General features: G+C 45.8%; 1 long non-coding RNA gene across 1 annotated transcript in view; it reads left to right on the top strand.

Annotated features, from left to right (window-relative positions):
* Positions 1-859: 859 nt before the first annotated feature.
* LOC130541241 (uncharacterized) overlaps positions 860-20,512 on the top strand; it is a 35,392-nt gene continuing 15,739 nt past the window's right edge. Inside the window, exon 1 of the long non-coding RNA XR_008955286.1 lies at positions 860-1,110. This is a non-coding gene — a long non-coding RNA (uncharacterized LOC130541241). The remainder of the gene's footprint in view (positions 1,111-20,512) is intronic.

Here is a 20,512-nt window from a genome sequence, read left to right as displayed (position 1 = left end):
TAGGCCAAATGCTGGTATCAGATGAGGGGGTTGAGAGTGAGCAGATCAGTGTCGGAGCCTGGGATTAAGGAAGTCAAGGTCAGCAGTGGATCCTTCGGAGGCCCAGAGAAATGGCTTGGTTAGGGCACGTCTGCTACCTGGGGTGGGGGAGGCAGAGATTCGCTTCAAGATGAATCGCATTCGCCTTAGAATTAGAATGCCCTTCCTAGAAAGCCCTTAGAGATTATGTGATTAAACCTCCTTATCTTACACATGGAAAAACTAAAACCTATAGAAGGGACACCTCTTGCCTGTGGTCACCCACAATTAATGTTTTATTCCTCCCAGTCCACACTTGTGCAGTCCTCACATATCTCTGAACAGGGACTGGGTACTTAAATTAGGTAACTGGCAAGGAGGTTTTTTTGAGAAGGGAAGGTGAGGGAATTTTTCGACCTTGTGCCATTGCTTGAGAGGCAGAAGCCAACACATCATTAGTTAAACCCAGACCAAATTCATCAGATTGTGAGACTCTAGACCCCACACCTGTCTAAGGACTGCAAAGAGCAGTCAGTGTACATAAGAATTCCCTCCTGCCTCCTGTGATTCTCAGCCCTCACCAGCCTGGGCCCATTGGTAAATTTATCTTGAGTTAAAAATACTGCTTCTACCACCAGCACACGCCAAATAGAGTCCTTGAGACACCTATGCACTGAAGCACCTACATGGTGTTTAGCACTGATACGGTACTCTGCCCTTTCTGAGCCTGATAGTCTGGCTGTCTGATAGGAGCAGGGAACCCACAGATATCATCTACTTCCGTAAAATTCATTCAATTAATGAGCATCCACCGGGAGAAGAAGGATCATTTTCAGCCTCCCTGACCACAGGCTTTGGTTTCAGGACAATGCAGACTGGGCAGCAGATCAAATAAAGCCATCACCAGCCCATAGGACAGTCTCAAGGGGGTTAACTGTCCCTGTCCTCTACAATTGTTGCTGGGGAGCAATTTGCCCTTGAATCTTCCATACTGTCCCTAAATTGACAATTTCATTTCCTTCCAATCCCGCCCCCTGCCCTGAAGATCTGCTGAAGCTGCGAGTTCCATGTGAGAAGGCAGGAGGATAATAGGTGAGTTCCATCCATCCATCAGCCATAATGGTCGCGGACACTCCACGCCTTTTGTCTGCTGGTTTCCCTGAGGATGCAGGCTAGGGACCTGGGGTATTTACACTGCCTTTGTGTGTGTGGTTTTTAAATCAGCCCTCTTGTTTACTTCCCAGCCTTTACCCAGGCTGTTTACTACCTTTGGAGGGGCCAGGCCACTAAGTCAACATGCATTAAGACCCAACATCAAAATGTCATAATGCGAATGAGCAGAATTCTGAAAGGCCAGGGACATTGGCTGCTCTGTTGGGTCCTGTTTAGTCTGAGGGTAATGAAGAGCTCACAGATGACCTGATTTCATTAAACTAGGTCAGACTCAGCTGAAAAGCGGCTATGACTCTCACCCAGTTATATAGCCAGCTCTTCCTCTCTCCCTGCCTCCCTCCGCCCCCACCCCCACCTCAGGGCTTGAATGCTTTCTGGGAATTAACGCTGAGTTTTGTCAATACAGTAGCTAAATCTCCATGGAATAATTGGACCTTTCCCTTCGGCTTCTGTTTGTGCAGTGGCGAGGCCAGGCATGGGAGAGAAGGGGGTGGACTTTAACGCAGCATGTATGATTCAGTTGTAGCAGTTTGCTTTTGAGCCAGACATTCTGAGTTACAGCATCTTATCTGAGGGCTGTATTGACGGAAGCAGCTGAACTGACTCAAAGAGGAGTTATCATGCAAACAAGGCTTTCAATGTGTCCAGGCTCACCAGCGACACACGGGCCCTCTGCATCTTCAGAAGCCTCCTGGTGGGGAGTAGGAAAGGGACCAGGCAGAGGGTGGAGGCAGGAAGGAGTGGTGTCTGAAGGCTGCTGAGGGAGGAGAGGTGGTCCTCCCCCGTCCCTCCTTGCCAGGGAAAGACTGAGTCTGTGGTGGGCATTCCAGGCAGGCAGAATTCACTTCATCCACACAGAAGAAAGCGTTTCTAACAATTAAAACTGTCTGAAGATTGGATGGGCTGTCAGATGAGCTCACTTATACTTTATTAAGCACCTACTATGTCTCAGACTTTATGCTGGGGACCTTGCTCTGAGCTCTGCAACATCTCAGTTCATAAGAGATGAGGAAACCAAGGTTTAGAAGTAAGTGACTTATGTAAGGTACCAAAACTAATATGAGGCAGACACAGGATTTGAACCCAGATCTTTCTATGTCCATGCTCCTTCCATTGTCCCCTCTGCCCCCACCTCTTTTTCAGGGCACATGGGGGATGGCTTATTTTTGCTCCCTGATGTCTGAGGCCTTAGCTATGAGACTCAAAGTTTGGGGACTGAGATCACTGAAGGCTTGCTGCGTCACATGCCTGGTGGTGAATGCTGGCTGTTGGCTGGAGGTCTCGGTTCCTCTCCACATGGACTTCAGTGTGTGGACTCTCCATGTGGGTTGCTTGGGCTTCCTCACAGCATGGTGGCTGGGTTCCAAGGGTGAGCGTCCCAAGACAGAACATAAAGTTGGAACACTTTTTCAGTCTATTCTTGAAAGTCACACAGTGTCACTTCTGCACATTGGTATTAGATAGCATTCATTAGAAGCAAGTCACTAAACCTGCCTCATGTTCCAAGGGGAGGGAAATTAAACTCAATCTTTTTTTTGTTTTGTTTTTATGATAATACCTTTAAACAATTTTTCTGATTATAAAAGTAATGCATGAGTAAGGCAAAAACTCCAAACATTGTAATGTAGAGCGTATGACACCCTTATGCTAAATTTCCAAATGAAAGAATCATCAATATGTGTCATTTTCTTGTTGCTTTTTGTATATTACTATTTTTTTTGAATATTACTATTTGTATTAGGGTTCTCTAGAGGCACAGAACTAATAGGATTGAAGTATATATGAAGAGGAGTTTATTAAATAGTGTTGACTCACACGATCACAAGGTGAAGTCCCACAATAGGCCATCTGGAAGCTGAGGAACAAGGAAGCCAGTCTGAGTCCCAAAACCTCAAAAGTAGGGAAGCCGACAGTGCAACCTTCAGTCTGTGGCGAAGGCCTGAGAGCCCCTGGAAAACCACTGGTGTAAAGTCCAAGAGTCCAAAAGCTGAAGAACTTGGAGTCTGATGTTCAAGGGCAGGAAGCATCCAGCAGAGGAGAAAGATGAAGGCCGGAAGACTCAGCAAGTCTGCTCTTTCCATCTTCTCCTGCCTGTTTATTCTAGCTGCGCTGGCAGCTGATTAGATGCTGCCCACCCAGATCGAGGGTGGGACTGCCTCTCCCAGTCCACTGACTGAAATGTTAATCTCCTTTGGTAACACCCTCACAGACACACCCAGGAACGATACTTTGCATCCTTCAATCCAATCAAGTTGACACTCAATATTAACCATCAAACTATTCTAAGTAGTCGTATGACATGATTAAAGTGGTATTTTGGAAAGATCACTTTGGTGGCAGCAGTAATTAGAGGGAGAGAAACTGAAGTCCAGGAGACTACCTAGGGGTTAGCATAATTATTTAACAAATATATGAATACCTTCAATGTTGGCTTGTCATAGTCAAGTCTGAAGATAATAGGGGACTGCTTTAGGGGAACAGAAAAAATTAAAGAGGAATGGATGAATTCAAGAGACACTTTCAAGGAAGATTCATTAGGGTTAGTGACTGGATTGTGATTGGGGCAAAGGAGAAAGAGGAGCAAAAGGTGCCTGGGGATTTCAAGTGTGAGTTTTTGGGAGAATCACCCATTATCAGCTCGAGGCAAGTCAGGGATGGAAGCTCAGTTTTGGGGAGAGAGATGAGTGGGATGTATTTGGACTGAGCTGTCAGAAATCACTATGTTTAGGAGCTAAGCAGAGAAGCCACTCAAAGCAATAGGCAAAGAACAGCCAGGTTTGGGAAGACAGAAGCAAGAGCATGCAGGCCCAGAGCAGAGGGGAAGAGATTCGGAGAGGGTGGCTACGGTTCCAGGTGTCATAGACATCTCAAAGAGAGTAAGGCTTGGGAAAGGTGATGGGCATATAGAGCGAGCAGTCATGGTTGACTGAGCATCCTTGATGCCAGTGAAATGGCAGAGGCAGAATCCAGATTACAAAGGCAATAAAGAATATAAATAGCCCTAAACTCAATCTTTTGATGAGAGGAGTGGCAAGGTTCTAGAAACACACATGGAACCAGAAGTATCGCTGAGGCCTTTTTGGGAAAATACATCCTAAAACAATATTCAAAATCCTTAAGCTCGTGTTCTAATATGTAAGAGGCTGAAAGACTACCTCCTAGGGTTGTAGGCTTAAGCCACAGGTTTCCCAGACTTTTTGGATCATGGTGCTCCTAGGCCAAAAAAATACGTAACTGTTCTGTTTAAGTGGTTTTATATATATATATATAATATATATATAATATATATATATTTTATATATTATATATATATAAAGTATCTCCTAATGAATTAGTAGGTATTTGAAATAATACTGATAAATGGAAAGAAAAAGTACTGTCTTTATTTCTTTCACAAATAACTACAACTCATAGGATGTGTGAGCCAGTTGGGCACTATGCACCTTCTCAGATCTTGGAATCTGATGGGCCACTACCACCTTCACCGCCCGTTCCACATTGGTTTTCACACTGCACGTGCCTGTTATCCCTGCAACCACCTCAAACTCAGCTTTGCAAGGATATGATGTCCTTGAAAGGGATGCAGCACAATCTAATGCTGAAACGGTGAGCAGCCTGGAGCTCAGAGCTGTGTGTTGCCCTGTGGGTGTTGGGTATGGCTTCTACATTTAAAATACTCTTCAGGTTGGGCATGGTGGCTCATGCCTGTAATCCCAGCATTTTGGGAGTCTGAGATGAGTGGATCACCTGAGGTCGGGAGTTCAAGACCAGCCTGGCCAACATGGTGAACCCCATCTCTACTAAAAATACAAAATTAGCTGGGCATGGTGGTCCATGCCTGTATCCCAGCTACTTGGGAGGCTGAGGCAGGAGAATCGCTTGAACCCAGGAGGTAGGGGTTGCAGTGGGCTGAGATCGCACCACTGCACTCCAGCCTGGGCAACAAGGGCGAAACTGTCTCAACAAAACAAAACAAAATGGAAAAAAACCCAGCTCTTTAGTGCTCTTGTGAGTTTGCTGTGGGCCTCAGGGTACCTCATCACACAGTTTGAGAAGTGTGGGTTTAAACATAGTAGATCCAGAATGAGGGACTATTTAATGTGCCAAAGTGATCGTTTCCTAACACATACCAAACTTCCTAACAAGGTTATTCAGATTTCACATGTCTAGGATATATTGAACTTGGATAATTCAGAGTCGAGGGCAGTGAAGCTGATTTGTCCAAATTGATGAATTTTTAGGAACTGCCTTGGCTTTCATATATAACAGGTAAGAGACAACAATCTCCTCCCCTTATCTCAGGGAAGGAAGCTATGAGTTATATACTGTCTTTAAGAAATTGACAATTGCCCTGAAAAATGTCACACATAGAGACTGAGGGAAAGATAGGAGGGGAAATGCGAAGCATATATAGGTTGAGAAAATTGCCCAAGCCAGGTAACATGGGTAGAAAAAAACAGAGCAATGTTTCATTCCCAGCTTACCTCAAGAACCTTCCCACTATCGCTGGGCATGGTGGCTCACGCCTGTAATCCCAACACGTAGGGAGGTAGACGCAGGTGGATCACCTGAGGTCAAGAGTTCGAGACCAGCCTGGCCAACATGGTGAAACCCCGTCTCTACTAAAAATACAAAAATTAGCTGGGCATGGTGGCGCATACCTGTAATCCCAGCTACTTGGGAGGCTAAGGCAGGAGAATCACTTGAACCCGGGAGGTGGAGGTTGCAGTGAGCCGAGATTGCGCCATTGCACACCAGCCCTGGTGACAGAGTAAGACTCTGTCTCAAAAAAAAAAAAACCAAAAACCTTCCTAGTATCCTAGAGTGCTACCCAATATAAGATGAAATTTTACATGAACTGGAAACAATTAGGATAAACCCACCCAACCTCCACAGCAAAGTAGTTTCTGCAACTCCCAAAGTTAAATGAACCTAGAACATTGACATATTTTCCAAAGCAATTTCTTATTTAGCTCAGAACTTTATATGTGACCTCAATAAGGTCATTTTATGGCTCTTAGTTTCTTTAAATAGAGCACCAAAGTTGTAAAAAGGCGCATTTTTTCTCTAAGGTTACTTAGCAAATTGCAAATGGAAGAGGAAATATACATGCGACTAGAGAGTTCATCACCTTACTGCACTAGAAAATATGGCCCAATTTCTCACTCTCTTTCTTGTTCATAATTCTCAGACAAGACAATAGGAGTCATGTGATGTGACTGAGAAATTGGGCCAGTTAAAAATAGAAGGTGCACTTCACCAAGTTCATTAGAAAGTGGAAGTTTCATTGTTGATTGCTGTTCATTTATCTCTGCCTGCCACATCTGTGAGGGAGTGGGGCAAGAGACAATTGCAGATTCTGAGGGCTGGAGCCCCTACACCCCCCTCTTTCTATTTCCCGGCCTGGCTAAACAGCAATGCCCAGGAGCTCACCTGAGCCCCGTGCACTCTCTCTTGGTCCTCAGGGAACTCTCTTCTCTGGTTGGCAGCAGTTTTAGTTGGGAGAAAGCTCTAGCTGGCTCCTCGTTCCTCCCAATGGGAGTGCTCAACGTCAGCTTTTCTAAATGGGAAATGAAGGTCTCCAGCCTCACATATGCAACATAGTGTCTGTACTTTTGCCCTTGCAGAGTTCTGAAAGTCTTAACAAGCCTTGCCTGCATAGCAGCTGGCAGGTGGGAGAGGAGAGAGGCCACACTGAGACCTGCCAGTTTCATAAATGGAACTGAGTTCTCCCCTCACCAGCTCAGAGTGAGCACCCACCATGGGTCCAGCAATGCCTGGGGCCCCAGATCTAGAAAGCACGATGATATACACTTGCAGGCCTTGCAGGGTTCCCAGGACAGAGGGTCCGAGGAAGGCCAGGCCAGGCCCAGAACTCCCAGACCTGATTCCCTCTGATGGTGGTCAATATTCTTCACATTAGGGTTTGCAAATTGTTTCATTTAACCAGGTATTCTCGCCTCCTCCCCACTTTTCTTTTTCCACTTTCAATTTTTATTTTAGAATCAGGTGGTACATGTGCAGATTTGTTGCAAAGGTATATTGTGTGAGGCTGAAGTTTGGAGTACAAATGAATCCGTCACTCTGGTAGTTTTTTTGTTTTTTTGAGATGGAGTCTTGCTCTGTCACCCAGGCTGGAGTGCAGTGGCACGATCTCGGCTCACTGCAAGCTCCGCCTCCCGGGTTCACGTCATTCTCCTGCCTCAGCCTCCCGAGTAGCTGGGACTACAGGGGCCCGCCACCATACCTGGCTAATTTTTTGTATTTTTAGTAGAGATGGGGTTTCACCGCTTTAGCCAGGATGGTCTCGATCTCCTGACCTCGTGATCCTCCCGTCTTGGCCTCCCAAAGTGCTGGGATCACAGGCGTGAGCCACCATACCCGGCCTCTAGTAGTTTTTTTTCAACCCTTGCCCTCCTCCCTCCCTCTCACCCCTTGTATCCTCCAGTGTCTATTGTTCCTATTTTTATGTCCATGTGTACTCAATGTTTAGCTCCCACTTATAAGTGAGAATACGGGGTACTTGGTTTTCTGTTCCTGTATTAATTCTCTTAGGATAATGGCCTCCAGCTGTATCCATATTGCTGCAAAGGACATGATTTCATTCCTTTTTACAGATGCATACTATTCCATGGTGTATGTGTATCACATTTTCTTTATCCAATTTACCATTGATGGGCACCTGGGTTGATGCCATGTCTTTGCTGTTGTCTCATCCTTGTTTTACAGATAAACAAGGCCCTGAGAGGAGAAGTGGTCATACTGCACTAGGACCCTTTCCTGTCAGGGTGGGTGATCTGTCCTTTGTACCAGATCCCTTCCTTCGATGGTATAGGAAGAGGGTGTGTGTCCTAAGCCCAGGCTCCCCCTGCAGAGCGTGCTGAGTTTGGGATGGGCAGGCACATTTGGGCCAGGCTTTTCTCCCTGACGTTATCACAGAAGCCATGGTTCTGCTTATACCCTATGATTCCCTCTGAGTTGAGGCCAGCTGAACAGCAGACACAGAAGCCAGCAGACGGAGGTTCGGTCTCAGCTTTGCTGCTGATGACGGTGGCGTTGCTGGAGCCTGGCTTCCTCATCCCCCACCTTCCAAGTTTATACTTTGAGACAACCTGCCCGAGGAAGTGCCGGGGGTCACCGAGCTGTACTGTTTTCCCTTGGTTTCTGCCTCACCCAGTCTAGCCCATTTGTTGGAAGCATGAGGGATGAAGCTCCCGTTCTATGTGCAGCAGGTGGGCCAGGCCCTGACCTTTGAATGCTCATCCTACAGGTGCGTGGGTAGATAGACCACCCTAGCTGGCCAGGCAGGCCCCCGGAGGGCCGAGCCACTCAGCCTGCCTCACAGTCAGGTAAGCCTGGCTCCTTCCTTAGCATGAGTGGCGAGTGGCAGAGGGCCCCAGTGTCTCACCTCCTCGTTTTTCCCTTTTGGGAGAGAATGCACAGGTTCCCCCAATGGCCACCAAGTAGGGGGCAGCCTCTCATTTTGCCTTTAGTTTACCCTAAGCTGAGGGGCCTCATGCCATGTGACCTGTGCACACGGGGTGCCCCAGCAGTGTAGACTGCATGGCCCATGGTGCTGACTTGAGCTGTGGTGGAAGAAGCCCAAACCACAAGTCAACTCACAAAGAGCTGATTCTTCACTGCTGTCCAGGGCTGTGGCATTGGGGAGCCCGCCCAGCAGGTGCAGCAGTTTGTCCCGAGAGCAGCTGGCCCCACCTGCTCTCCAGGTGGACTTTCAAGCCTCAACTCTTGCAAAATGGCTTGTCAATGGGACACGCCCACTGGGTCCCCACCTGGTGTTCTTTTGGACAATTAATCTTAGGGCAGCTGGCGAAGGAGCCTTGGAGAGCGGGAGCACGGGGTGGGGTGAGGTGAGGGTGGGAGGAGAGTGTTAGAATCGCTCATTTGAGAGGTTTTTTTGTTTTGTTCTGTTGTGTTTGACATGGAGTTTCGCTCTTGTTGCCCAGGCTGGAGTGCAATGGTGCGATCTTGGCTCACTACAACCTCTGCCTCCTGGGTTCAAGCGATTCTCCTGCCTCAGTCTCCCTAGTAGCTGGGATTACAGGCAGATGCCAAGTTGCCTGGCTAATTTTTGTATTTTTAGTAGAAACAGGGTTTCACCGTGTTGGTCAGGCTGGTTTCAAACTCCTCACCTCAGGCAATCTGCCTGCCTTGGCCTTCCAAAATGCTGGGATTACAGGCATGAGCCATGGCGCCCAGCCCATTTGAGGGATTTTAAGATATGTATGTCTGCACCAGCCCCTTCCACTGCCTGAAAATGAAGCTAGGCCAGGTTACTATTAGAATATCTAAGAAGGGTGATGTTCTACTGCGTATTTTTTACCTTCTAAGTTAGAAACAGAAAACAGAGTCTTGAGGACATCACTAGGAGACTGGTAGCTTTCTCTTGGTTTTGCTTTTGCTACTCTTTCTAGGTTCTCCTCATTTGGCCCATTTCTAAAATACAGGATCCTGCTGCTGAATGACTTCCCTGGGAAGCGATGACCTCCATCCTCTTCCTCCTCTTGCTCCCCCTCTTCCCTCCTCCTCTTCCCTAGACCTCAGCTAAAAATTCAACGCTATGCCAGGGTAAGAGAGGATCTTTGTGTTTTATAGTTGAGGAAACTGAGGCCCAGAGTGGGGAAACAGGCAAGAGACCTCTTGGGCATTCTAGGTGTGTACTGATAGATCCAAAATGAATTTGTAGAAATTGAATTTCGGCATAGAGAGAAATAAGCATTTTCTGAGTCACAGCATCCTTATTCAGGAGGCAATGTCCTTGGTGCTATCCTGGTCCAGTTATGGTACGTGGAGCCTGTACCATGTGAGGGATGTGGTGTGTGGCTTATCTCCCAGGTTGGTCTTCCGTAAAATGGGGGTATTCGCTTGTCTATGTCACAGGACTCTCCCCAGTGGTAAGTGAGCTGGTGTATGGAAAAGGGCTATGATTGGATCTGGTGCATTAAGACACACCATTCATTCATTTCCAAAGGGTAGCAGACATGGTAGTTAGGAGGTGGGTTCTGGAGCTACACCATCTGGGTTCTGATCCTAGCTCTGCACTTTATTAGCTGTGTGACCTTAGGTGAGTTATTTTACCTCTCTGGTCCTCAAATGTCTTGTCTATAAAATGAGGATAATAATCGCATCACCTCAGAGGGTCAATATGAGGATCAAATAAGTAAACCACCAAGAACAGTGCCTGGCACATAAGTTCTCAATAAATGTTAGCTGCTATGATAAACATTATTATGGACAAACCATGAGTGTTATTATTATAATTGTTGTTCCATCTTCCAGAGTCTCAGGGGCTGTAAGTGATGATGAAGGCAGATTCCTAAAGAAAGTTAGGATTGATGAAAAATCCCCCCAGCTCACCATTAATGGGGATGTCCAGGGAGATACTGAACAATTATTTTTTCTGAGATGTTAACAAGAGGACTCTTGCATGAAAGGATAACTTAGACCTAATTTCCCCTTCAAAGACTCTATGTTTCAAAAATAACACTGAATTTTTCGGGTACTTAAACAAATGGGTAAGGGGCTGGGCACAGTGGCTCATGCCTATAATCCCAATGCTTGGGGCCAGGAGTTTGAGACCAGCTTGGGCAACATAGCAAGACCCTCATCTCTACAAAAAGTTAAAAAAAGAATTAACTGGGCATGGTGTTATGTGCCTATAGTCCTAGCTACTCAGGAGGCTGGGGTGTGAGGATCACTTGAGCCTAGGAATTTGAGGTTACTGTGAGCTATGATTGTATCACTGCACTCCAGCCTAGGCTATAGAGTGAGACCCTAGCTCTAATATATATATATAATAAAAAGGGCAAGAAGGCATTGCAACTTCTTTTAAAGAAGTTGATCTTTATCTTCTCCCACTTGGTCATTCAATGCTTTCAGAATACCTTCTATGTGACAGACACTATATAGGCACTTGGGACCAGAGTTAGATGGGATGCAACTTTTGCCCTCAAGAGAGACAGACATACAAGCCTATGTTTTTAGGATATGATATTGGGTACAACGAACCTATCAGGTGCAGTGTGGGCAAAGGGGGTTCTGTGACTACTTCTGGGGAATTCTGACTGAGAAGTCTTCCAAGAAAGAAAACACTAGTCCTGGGTTCCAAAAGAGAAGTGGGAGTGCCTCAGGCAGGTAAGAGGAGAAGGACATTCCCAGAGGAGGAAACACCATCTTCTCTCTTCCTCCCTGATGGCATTGTAAGACTGAGACCATGATGGCAGTTTAAGTGCTTTGCAAAATAGCAGATGAGAAGGGTTATCGACAAGCCAACAAGTGTGCCTCTGACTTTGCAAGAAGCTGCTGGCCCTGGTTTTAGGAGCAACCAGCATGTCTGAGGTCTGCTGTTAATGATCTCAAAGCTGAGGGTTTATGCCTAATATCAGACATCCCCTCCCTGAGGGGATACCAGTCAAGATGATCCCTGTGTTTCTGAAATGTAGAGGAAATAAACCTCATTTCCATCTTTACCTCGTTTTTTATAAATGTCAAGAAAGGCCCAACATTGCTCACATCCCCACCGCCAACTCAGATCCATTCAAATCAAAAGAGGAGATCAAATCCCCCACCTTGAAAAGCTTCTGGAATCCAATAGCCTCTGCCCTCCTTGCATCATTGCATCCATCCCCACATCACAGTCAAGTCAGGTGTGAGTTTCAGTTAACCTGGGACAAGGTATTGAAGGCTGAGTGCCTGCCAATTACCTCCATAGAGGCAGAGCCCAGGACCAGAGAAAAGAAACAGCCATCATGTCAGGCATGTGTGATTATAGGAGAAAAGAGGAATTCAGGTGGGAGAATTATGGGGAGGGGAGGAGAAAGCAGAGCCTTAGGGATTATGTGTCCCAATGGCCTTTGTAGGAGGCTGGCTGATCCTGCTTCCTCTGATCTGGTGACCACAGGAGCTGTGCCAGCAAGGCTTAGGACCGCAGATGGCTCCAGCCTGGTGCAGTAGAAAAAGCAGAGTATTTGAAATCACCAAGAGCTGAGCTACAGTCACAGCAGGGGCTCTAGTCAGCTGCATGACTGTTCACAGATGACTTATATAAATCTTAATTTCTTTACTGGTAAAATGAGGCTAATAAAATTTACCTCCAAAGGTAGTGGGGATTAAACAATATAATGAAAGTAAAGATGCAGGCACAGTATTAGCTACAGAGACATAGCAGGTGGTAATCAGTAGATGTTCAGGCATCAAGGGACAGACATTTATTGAACACCTACCAAGAGTCTTACCTGTTGGACTGACTGCCCCTGATCATCATTGTCCAAACTTATGTCATTCACTCACTTGATAAACATTTATTGAGATAAACTATATGTCAAGCACTGAAATATGCTCTGAGGCTGCAGACTTGTAGATAATAGGTGTCTTTGTGGAGCTCACACACTATATCCATGAAGATTCTTTTTGCAGCCTCGTCTATAAAATTGAAACGTTGGAAATAACCTGGAGGCCCAACAACAAGGGAATAGTAAAGTAGACGATGGCTTGTCCACTCAAAGGAGTATTCATGTATGGCAACACTGACAATTGCTTATCATATATTAACTGAAATAAGCAGGAAAAGAAATTCTAAGTACAATTAAGCTTCGTTATTCACAATAGTTATGTTTTATAAGTTTATTAGTCTGTTCTTACATTACTAACAAAGACATACCTGAGACTAAGTAACTTATAAAGGAAAGAGGTTTAATTGACTCACAGTTCTGCAGGGCTGGGAATGCCTCAGGAAACTTACAATCATGGCAGAAGAAGCAAACATATCCTTCTTCACATGGCAGCAGGAAGGAGAAGAATGAGTGCCCAGCAAAGGGGGAAGCCCCTTATAAAAACATCAGCTCTTGTGAGAACTAACTCACTATCACAAGAACAAGATGGGGGAAACTGCCCCTATGATTTAATTATCTCCACCTGGTCCCTCCCAGGACATGTGGGGATAATGGGAACTATAATTAAGGTGAGATTGGGTGGGGAAACAGCCAAACCCTATCATTTTGCCCCTGGTCCCTCCCAAATATCTTGTCCTCATGATTCAAAACACAATTATCCCCTTCCAACCATCCCCCAAAGCTTAACTCATTCCAGCATTAACTCAAAAGTCCAAGCCCAAAGTCTCATCTGGGCCCTTCTTCCTGTGAGCCTGTAAAATCAAAAGCAAGTTAGTTACTTACTAGATACAATGGGAGTACAGGCATTGGATAAATACACCCATTTCAAGTGGGAGAAATTGGCCCAAACAAAGGAGTTACAGGCCCCTTGCAAGTATGAAATCCAATAGTGCAGTCATTAAACTTAAAGTTCCAAAATGATCTCCTGGATGTCTCACATCCAGGTTATGCTGATGCAAGGGGTGAGCTCCCATGGCTTTGGGCAGCTCTGCCCCTGTGGCTTTGCAGGGTACATCCCCCCTCCCAGCTGCTTTCATGGGCTGGTGTTCAGTGCCTGTGGCTTTTTCAGGAGCATAGTGAAAGTTGTTGGTGGATCTACCATTCTGGGGTCTGGAGGACTGTAGCTGTCTTCTCACAGCTCCACTAGGCAGTTGCTCTAGTGGGGACTCTGTGGGGGCTATGACCCCACATTTTCCTTCTGCACTGCCCTACTAGCAGAGGTTCTACGTGAGGGCTCCGCCCCTGCAACAAACTTCTGCCCAGACATGAAAGGAAGTTCCACGCATCTTCTGAAATCTAGGTGGAGGTTCTGAAACCTCCATTCTTGACTTCTGTGTACCCACAGGCTCTACACCACATGTAAGCTACCAATGCTTGGGGCCTGCACCCTCTGAGTCAATGGCCTGTGCTGTATGTTGGCTCCTTTTAGCCATGGCTGGAGCTGAAGCAGCTGGGACTTAGGGCATCATGTCCCGAGGCTGCATAGAGCAGAGGGGCCCTGGGCCTAGCCCAGAAAACCATTTTTTCCTCCTAGGCCTCCAGGCTTGTGATGGGAGGGGCCGCAGTGAAGATCTCTGACATGCCCTGGAGACATTTTCCGCATTGTCTTAGTGATTAACATTTGGCTTCTCATTACTTATGCAAATTTCTGCAGCCAGCTTGAATTTCTCCCCAGAAAATGGATTTTTCTTTTCTGTCACATCATCAGGCTGCAAATTTTCCAAACTTCTATGCTCTGCTTCTTGAACACTTTTCCACTTAGAAATTTCTTCTGCCACATAGTCTAAATTCAAGTTCAAAGTTCCACAGATCTCTAGGGCAGGGGCAAAATGCAGCCAGTCCCTTTGCATAGCAAAAGTGACCTTTACTCCAGTCCCCAACAAGTTCCTCATCTCCGTCTGAGACCACCTCAGCCTGGACGTCATTGTTCATATCACTATCAGCATTTTGGTCAAAGCCATTCAAGTCTCTAGGAAGTTCTAAACTTTCCCGCATCTTCCTGTCTTCTGAGCCCTCCAAGTCTCTAGAGAATTCCAGACTTTCCCACATTTTCCTGTCTTCTGAGCCCTCCAAATTGTTCCAACTTCAGCCCGTTATCCACATTTTTGGGTATCTTTACAGCAGTGCCCCATTCTGAGTACCAATTTACTGTATTAGTCTGTTTTCATTCTGCTAATAAAGACATACCCTAGACTAGGTAATTTATAAAGAAAAGAGGTTTAATTGATTTACAGTTCTGCAGGGCTGGGGAGGCCTCAAGAAATGTACAATTATGGCAGAAGGGGAAGCAAACATGTTCTTCTTCACATGTCAGCAGGAATGAGAAGAATGAGTGCCCAGTGAAGGAGGAAGCCCCTTATTAAACCATCAGATCTCATGAGAGCTAACACACTATCACGAGAACAGGATGGGATAAACTGCACCCATGATTCAATTATCTCCACCTTGTCCCTCCCACAACACATGGGGATTATGGGACCTACAATTCAAGATGAGATTCAGTGGGGACACAGCCAAACCATATCGCCATGAACACTGAATTAGTGAATGCTGAACCATTGCCTCCAGGAGGAACACAGAGTCCTGAGAGCCTCTGGTTATAATGTTTTGTTAGTTGATTAATTCATGACTTTATTTTATGCAGGCTTCTATCCAAAGACAGAATCTTGTTGATTCACTAAAATGAAACTCATGGCCAATAGCCCTTGAAGTCATGTTGAAATGAAGCTCATCTAACACATATTCTCTCTGTAAGGCACATCCCAGCCTCCTTGCACTCAGAAACACTAGACAACACTTCAGCACTATGCTTAGGAGCCATTTAAAACAGACGGATTTCCAAAAGAAAGCACAAAAATGCAAAAAACGTGGGCACTAAATAGTCTGTGAAAGGGATGCTCATTTACAGTATGTGAGCTGAAACAAGGAGGCAGAACTTGTCCTGTTCAAACTCCGCTGGGAACATAAGTGTGGAACTACTCAAAATTTCCGCCACTTTGTGCATGTCTGTGGACGACCAAGAAGTGCCACAAGTATTGATTTTGGAGTTATAAATACATTTTAGCAAGTAGGTGAATTCACAAGTATGGAATCCACAGATAGGGTGTACATGTGGATAAAGCTTGGAGACATTGTAGAAGAAAATTAAAACGTTGGTCACAGGATTACTATTGATGCTTCTCTGTTTTAAAATTTTCATTAATGTCAAATTTTTTCCTTTGTTTAACAATAAATAACACTTTAGGGAAAACAAACAAAGCCTCCATCTGGCTCTTACACCCTCCTTCTCTGCCACCTTGTTCTCATGACATGGGCTTAGAAATGGAGGCGATGAAGCTTCAGGGTTAGGGGTTCCCAGCCTGGGCTCCTCCATGCCAAGGCTTCTGGAATGATCATTGACAGTTAAACATTTTGCCCCAAGGTAGCTAAAATCATGCCTTAGGCTGGGCGCAGTGGCTCACACCTATAATCCTAGCACTTTGGGAGGCTGAGACGGGCAGATTGCCTGAGCTCAGGAGTTTGAGACCAGCCTGGGCAACATGTTGAAACCCTGTCTCTACTAAAATACAAAAAATTAGCTGGGTGTGGTGGTGCGCACCTGTAGTCCCAGCTACTCAGAAGGCTGAGGCAGGAGAATTGCTTGAACTTAGGAGGCAGAAGTTGCAGTGAGCCAAGATTGTGCCACTGCACTCCAGCCTGGGAGACAGAGAGAGACTTCATCTAAAAAAAAAAAAAAAAAAAAGCCTTTACTCAGCCTCACCGGGGCACAAAGCACTGACCAGTTTTTCTCTGGTTGTAATCATGTCCTCACCATGTGGCAGCTCCAGTGACCTCAACTCCATCAGAAGCTTTCATGCAATTTCCTGTGTTTTGATGACAGAAAATTTGGAAAACAAGTTAGTGTAGTTTGTTTAATAGAGTCTCCCCAAAACTGGGCTCTTTGGAGAAAAGATTTTTTTTTTAAAGGAGTGCTTGTGATGGAAATATTAAGAGTTGTTGCTCTAAATTATGTGAAAGGCACCCCTTTGGGTTCCTTTTCAAAGGTATTTGGCAGGAAAGCAGCTCAGCCATTGACGGGACCTAGATGCCCTATTGGATCATTCTACGGGGCTATTTGAAGAAGATATAGAAACTTCTTCATCAATACTTGCCGAACCTAGGAGTATTGTCCTAATTTCTAACTATGGGGACAGGAAATTCCAGGCCACAAAGGTTGCTCACATTTTTACCTGATTTGCCTCCAGATTTGGAGTTATGTGAATGGCTTGTTTGTCTAACTCAGCTCTGCTCAAATCAATCTTTCACGGGTCCCCCCAGTAAAGATCACCTTGGGTCAAAGGTCATAGGTCATCATGGTTCTTAAATACCTACCCACTTTGTAGGAGTTCCAAAGTGGACAATTACTCAGAAATTAGGAATAAAAGCATATATTTCAAAAGACTAATTGGGAAAAATGGGTATGGCATGTGCAGTAATGTTTCAAATGTTGTCTTTATGGCTATCCCAATTAATTTCCAGTGTTTCTCCAACCTGACTTTTAAAAAGATAGAATATAATAGAAAGCAACCTGCTATTGATGTGCAGAGTTGCCTATGTCACATCTGCTGTACAATGACTTGACCATTAGGATATTCATCCTTTTTATGTGCCTGGGTGTGCTCATGCACAGCACATTCTTAAATGTATGTGAGTCCAGACACATACATGCAAAGTTGTGATCAAAAGATTTCCCTAAAGTAATTAATTCAGGGCTACTGCTGAGAAACAAGGCAAAACTTAGAGGGGCTTTCCAAAAATATCATAGTTTTGCTGTTCAGTAGTGCTGACTTCTTGTGGTGCAAATCTATTAATTTTGATGTAATAAAAAAAGTGTTCATAGAAACAAGCAAGAAATAAATAGGGACATTAAGATTATATGGAAAGGTGGAAACTGAAAGGTGAGCTAAGGATTGTCCAGATGACAGGCAAAGGCAGTGGAGGCAACGTGGATGGAGCAGGTTGGTTAAATTCATGTGTATTTTAAAAGGGTGACTGTCCATTATGCGCACAACTCACAGGCTCTGCTTCCTGGAGAGCCAGGCAGTTGCTTTTTTGATGAAAGAAAATCATTTCAACATGCGGAAGGAGAGGGCTTTTTGACTATAGCTTCTTCGAAGTGTGACCTCCAAATGGTCACATATCAAGGTGCCTCGTATTTACCTTCATGCCGGGCTTTCAAATCAACAGTTGCAGACTTTCAACATTTCTATTGTGCAGTTTTAGCGCACGGATTAAAAAGAAATCCATCTGTTAATATTTGTTTTTCTTGTCCTTTGTTAACCAAAGATTCTTAGGAACTTTCCAATTTAAAGGAACAACTTTTATTCATCATCTTGGTTAGAAGCAGCTTCTGCAGCTTGGGCCTTCCTCTTAGAGGGGAGCACATCTTAAATAAGGAAGGACTTGGTGAGTGATACTAGCCCTTCTTTGGTCAGCAGAGCGAGATGCCAAAAGGTACAGGCCTGGTTCTAAGGTGCTGAATGAATTAACTGCAAATGGTTGTTGATTCTGTTTGCTTGTTGGAGCGCCTACTGTGCGCTGGACAGGGAGCTGGACACCTGGTAAATCTTCTATAGTCTTTATAACAATGTTGCAAAGTGAGCATTATCAATATCCTTGCTTAAATGAGACAGCATGGAGAGGTTAAGGAACTTACCTAGAGCCACTCAGCTAAGTAGTTGAGCTGGGATTCAAGCCACATGTGTCTGTCTTTGTGGCCTCTATTGGGTCACACTTCCCAGAAGCCCTGAAATCACCAGGGAAAAGATGGCGTCTCCGAGAGCCCACCGAGGGGGATGGGGGACTTAGGCTCATCTCGCCAGGGTGGGGGAGGTAGAGGGAGCAGCCAGATGCTCCAGTCATCTCAGGTCAAATGAAGCCTGATCCTTTCTCAGCTTGATTTGACCTAGAACTGGGAAACAGATGGGTCCAAGCAGCCCCAGGGTCTGAGGACGGCTGGGCAGACACATGCGTCCTGGCTGCAATCGCTCTCGTTCTGAGGGCCCAGGGCTGGGGGCTGCCCTGGGACCCAAGCTCCAGTGTGGGTCTTTTGACTTATAAAACCTTAGCTAGGAATTCCTCTGTCAGGCTAGAGGGCTCGTCCTTTCTGAGGGCAGTAGACCCAGGGAGGCCCAGAGCAAATCCAGGGAGATAAGGCACATGTCAACAGATGCATTGTAAACAACGTGGTGTGGATACTGGAAGAGATAGCGGAGGAGATAAACAGGGATCTAGGAAAGGTGCCCCATGGACTTAAGGCTAACTCAACCCCAAAGAGCTGTCTTTTTGCAATGCTGGGCCATGAAGCTGTTTAGAAACACCCTCTAACTGTATGAGCATGGGACCTGGCTCACAGATTTTTAGTACATGTGTGTTAAGTGAATGAACTAATGAATAGAGACCTAGGCATTATTCATTCACTACTCATTTACTGATATGAGGACAAACAGTTCCAGTTTGTCTAGGACTAAGGGTGTCCCGGGATATGGGACTTTCAGTGCTAAGACAAGGAATGTCCTGGGCAAACCAGGACTAGTTGGTCTCTGTAGTTACTGAGGATCTATGATGGACTGGACCCTGGGCCCCCACTGGGCATATGGAGGTAAGTCAGACTCAGTTCTCACTCTCAAGAAGTGCACAGCATGGTCGCAACAGGAAGATAGAAGGAAGAGTGGCAAGTGTCATGATAGGGCCATGAATAAGAGTGAGGCTGTGGAGCCTGACACTTTGGCGATGGCTTTTTTTTTTTTTTGAGATGGAGTCTCGCTCTGTCCCCCAGGCTGGAGTGCAGTGGCTTGATCTCAGCTCACTGCAAGCTCCGCCTCCCGGGTTCACGCCATTCTCCTGCCTCAGCCTCCTGAGTAGCTGAGACTACAGGCGCTCCCCACCACGCCCGGCTAATTTTTTGTATTTAGCGATGGCTTTTAAGAGGAGGAGTAAACACTGGCTTGAGTCTCATGGGAAAGGAACTCACCAGATCCCTACAAGAAGCTTGGAAAGGGCCTTGAGGTTAAGAGACAGCTGGGACTAAGGCCTAGAGGCTCACACAACAATGGTTTGGTTCAAGAAACAGTAGGCAGCATATGTGCGTGTTGGAGGGGTGGGATTGGGAGCATGTGGAGGTTGTAGGGTTGGAGAGGTATTTGAGGGTCCAGTTACAAGTGGTAAGCTATGCTAAGAGAGATTAAATTGATAATATAGGCAATAGGGAGCTGTTGAAGGTTTTCTGAGCATGGAGAGATAGAATCAGATATTACAAAACATTTCATTCATTCAACACATGTTTACTAAGCATCTATTACGTGCCATACATTGTGCTGGAGGAATGAATGAATAAATGCATGCATGCATGGCCATCACTTAATTTTCCAATCACAGTGAGGATCCTTGAAATCCAGGGACCAGCTGATGTGACTTGTGGGCCTATGATCTCTGTCAGAAAATCATTCTGCAATGAGCAAATCTAAGACAGCCAGCATTGGCTCCCGCCACCGCCCCCTTATCTGTTTTTCTTTTTGCAAAAGACCTTGAGGCCTGTGGTCGGTTCCACTACAAAACGGTTACACAATTTCCCTGGGAGAAGGCGAGTTTCCACCTTTGGGGATGAATAAGCCCTTTCTTTTCTGGAGAGCCGGCCAATGAGGCACAGGCTGAGTACTGCAGGAGGGGCGGCTGAGGGAACAGCAGGCCTCGGTCTAATTTGGGGGTAACTATTTGTTTTTTCATTAAACAAAGTCTGCATGGTAGGAATTGTGGTTGCAGGAGCCTCGGGAGGCCGATAAAGCAGGCAGGGCGAGTCTGCCGGGAGCAGCGGGCGAGGGAGCTGCTCTCTGATTCCGCTGCTGCCCAAAGCTTCCACTTTTCTGGGGCTG

Source organism: Pan paniscus, chromosome 12, assembly GCF_029289425.2.
Source record: "Pan paniscus chromosome 12, NHGRI_mPanPan1-v2.0_pri, whole genome shotgun sequence".
Taxonomy (NCBI): domain Eukaryota; kingdom Metazoa; phylum Chordata; class Mammalia; order Primates; family Hominidae; genus Pan; species Pan paniscus.
The sequence above is the reverse complement of the archived record's forward strand: the minus strand, read 5'-3'. Positions and strand labels throughout refer to the sequence as shown.